A 3,937-nucleotide genomic window follows, 5' to 3' on the forward strand; every position below is an offset into this window, starting at 1 on the left:
CCGTTCAACTTTAGTCGACATTCTTTTTTTTTTTTAAATATGAAAAGGATCTATATGTTTCAAACCTTGTTCAGCCATAATTTATTTATTTCTAAACATACGCTATTTCTATCAACGTCTCAGGTAACGATATTCACGGAGTAACACAGTGGCCACGGAGTTACACAGGCGGCCACGGTGCGACACGGTGCTTTTTCTTGAATTTTCCAAAACACATACACGGTGTCACACCGTGTACACGGTGCGACACAAACCGTTTTCCACCGTGTTTTTTACACGGTGGGTGTCGGGATACTCGTGAGCTGTACTGTAGATGACGATTTGTATTTCTACTGCTAAAGTGGTAATTACATGTTAAATAATAAAAAAAAAAATGGATGTTCTTCCTGTGACGACCAGAAATTACGCCGGATAAAACGAAATAGTGTTAACACATATAAGTACACAGATCAATCATCCCACAAAGTTTGGTTGTTCAAGTCGTTTCCAAGTAAATCAAAACAAAAATAATACAAAAGGTTAATTTTTGAGTACTTTCTGTGACGACCGGAAGTTATGTCAGATCGGACAAAATGGATGTTCGGGTCATTGCCGTTTCTGAGATTTCGATGAGACTAGCCTTTTTGACGCAGGACAGGAAACGGACGTCAGGAAATAATTTTAGACAAATTTTTTGACAAAAAAAAAATCCTCGAGATATGATCATTATATTTCATTTCAGAAAGTTCACAAAAATCTATCCAGCCATCTCTGAGAAATCTGGACCAAAAAAGGGGGAAGTAATTAATAATAAAAAAAAACCTATCGACTCTTGTGGTTATAGCAACAAACAGGCCTTCTGTTTCTCAGGTATTAATCTGTTACAAAAATGCATTACTCTTGTAAAAAGAAAATGAATGTTATATATCCTGTAAATAGTCTAGTCCTAATTTCTAAAAAGAGCCCTAGAAATACGTTTTAAAGGCAAAAAATTATTATTTGGTCCAGCATGATTTTTTCTAATGATAAAGTATGCCGAGTCTGAAAAAATATGCTGGCCTTCATGAAAATGGCGTTAGGAAGGTCAAAATGGGATTCAAAATGGCGGACAGCCAACTTCAAATTTTTCTCTTAAAGTCTCTTCAATGGAAAAAAAACAATGACAAACACTAATGAATTGATCAAAAAAAATATTTCATCATATCCAATGTGTGCTAAGTCTTACAAATTATGCTGGCTTTCCAAAAATGTGGTTAATTAGGGCAAAGTGGCGAATGGCTTAATTCCCGTTATATTTCTGAAATGGACATAAAGCGTGAGACAAACAATGAATATTCAGTCCAGCTAAGTTTTTAGTCATAACTTAGGTGTGGATAATTAGGAATAATATGCCATTTTCAAGAAAATGTCATAAATTATTTTTAAAAATGGCGATTCATAAAAGTGGACATCCGGATTTTATATTTTTTCCCATTTGTTTATTTTATGGTGAAAAAGCGAGAAACAAACAATTTTTTAAAATAAATTTTCAAATCATAAATACGACGTGCTAAGTCAGTGGAATCATGCTGGTTTCCACTAAAGCGATGCTTTTTATGTCAAAACGGCGGAAAACCAGATTTCATATTTTTTTCTTTAAAGTTACTTAAAACGGAAAAAAGCATGAGACCAACAAGTTTAATTTTGTTCAGCAAAGTTTATCAATATAACTAAGGCATGCTGAGTCTTTAAAAATATGCTAGCTATGACGAAAATTCCGTAAATTAGGTCAAAATGGCGATTTAAAATGCCCTATAGCCAGATGTCATTACATTCTAATAAGTTTTTTTAACAGAAAACAAAGCATTGAAACATCGGTCTAACAACAAAGTTTTTATTCATAATTAGAGTATACTGAGTTTGACGATATATACTTACTTTAAACATCAAAGTACTGACGGGAGTTCATGTTATCGCTTATCATTTATATTAAAATCAACTTATCTTGCATGGCAATTAGTTCCTACTGTCTGTATTTGAATTACGCGTTTTTTTATTAAGGTCTTCCGTTTCCAACGGAAGACCTTATAGTGATTGTTAGGCTTTTTCTTTCTTTCTTATTATTATGGTCTTCTGTTTCCAACGGAAGACCTTATAGTGATTGTAATGTTTCTTATTAAGATCTTCCGTTTCCAACGGAAGACCTTAGAGTGATTGTAATGTTTTTTAAGGTCTCCTGTTTCCAACGGAAGACCTTAAGCTTATAGTGATTGTAGTGTTTCTTATTATTTTTTTTTTCATTTTTTTTTTGTTCACAAGATTTCTCAGAGATGACTGGATAGATTTTCTTGAAATTTTTAGGACTGATAGAGACTGATAATCTCTAGGCGTTTTTTTTTTCATTTTTTGAAAATTCATTTCCGGTCATCCGTTTCCTGTCCCGCAATAAAAAAAACCGTGTTCCCTCGAGATCTCAGAATCAGTAAAACACTTCAACATTTAGACTTTGGTGGATGATATACCTATGTATGTAGATGATATACCTATGTATGTAGATGTGTTTAAACTATTTTGTTTTGTTCGTTGTAACACTTCCGTCTCTTCCGGTCCACACAGGAAGAGTTCAAACAAATCGAACTGTTTATCAGTTTAACTTTTTTCCTTTGATATTTGTAGTGTGCTCGATAAGAAATAAAGTACAAAGGGCAGGTATACAAAAAATATTTAATACAATATAGATTGAGTACTCCCGTTTGTCCGTTTTCTCTCCCGATACAAAAAACCTTATTTCCACGAGATCTCAAAAACGGTGACGACTTGAACAACCAAACTTTGTGGAATGATAGACCTATGTATGTTGATGTGTAAACATTATTCTGTTTTGTTCGGCGAAACATCCGGTTGTCATCGCAAGCAATTCTAAATATTTTTTATTTCTTAATTTATATATTATACATTGAATGAATATTACAGTATACAATCTTCGATATTACATCTACATAATGTTGAATTAACAAATAGATTTTATTTCTGGTGAGATATATTGAATATTTCTAGGTAGCTTTCATTTTTACAAATGTGATGCCCGTGAGATTTTTCTCACTGTAAGTGATTGAGACACGAAGCTTTCACGAATGATAGACATTTGATTGAAGATGTGTTTTACGGGTTTTATTTTGCCAACTGTCACTTCCGGTTCTCACCGGAAGGGTTCAAACAAATCATGTTTTTAACAAGTTTAACTGACTTTCTTGGATGTTTCATCTAGCCTTTATAAACAGTGATGTACGCTAAGCAAATGTACGAGGAATGCCAGCTTTTGTTTTTATTTATCACTTTCGTTCGTCCGTTTCCGGTCCCGAGACAAAAAATATTGTTTCAAAGAGATCTCAGATTTGGCAGAGACGTGAACAACTAAACTTTTAGGAAAGATTGACTGATGATTGTACAAGTGGTTACATGTTTTGTTTAGTTTGGCGTTACTTACGGTCGTCAAAGAAACTACTTCAAAAATTGATTTCTTTTACATTCTCGTTGTTTTACATGGAAGTAACGTCTGGATATATAATTAATAATAATTATCATATCCAGTAGTTTTTCTATGCAAGCGAAGCAATGTCCTTCAGTTAAATTGAACCATGTATATCATAACGGAAGACCTTTCTGTTGCTTTCAACAAGAGTCTAGTTAAGGTCTTCCGTTTCCAACGGAAGACCTTATAGTGATTGAAGTGTTTCTTTCTTTTTTTTTTCCCCTTTTTTGTCGGCAGAATTTCTCAGAGATGGCTTGATAGATTTTCGTGAAATTTTCAGGACTGATAGAAAATGGTAATATCTCGAGGCGTTTTTCTCATATTTTATAAGATTAATTTTGTCGTAACTTCCGGTCGTCACCGGAAGCACTTCAAAAATAATTATTGTTACGTATTAAATTCATTTTCCATAAAATAAATATATAAGTATAAATCTATACATAGGTC

The sequence above is a fragment of the Crassostrea angulata genome, chromosome 5 (genome assembly GCF_025612915.1).
Source record: "Crassostrea angulata isolate pt1a10 chromosome 5, ASM2561291v2, whole genome shotgun sequence".
NCBI classification, from domain to species: Eukaryota; Metazoa; Mollusca; class Bivalvia; order Ostreida; family Ostreidae; genus Magallana; species Magallana angulata.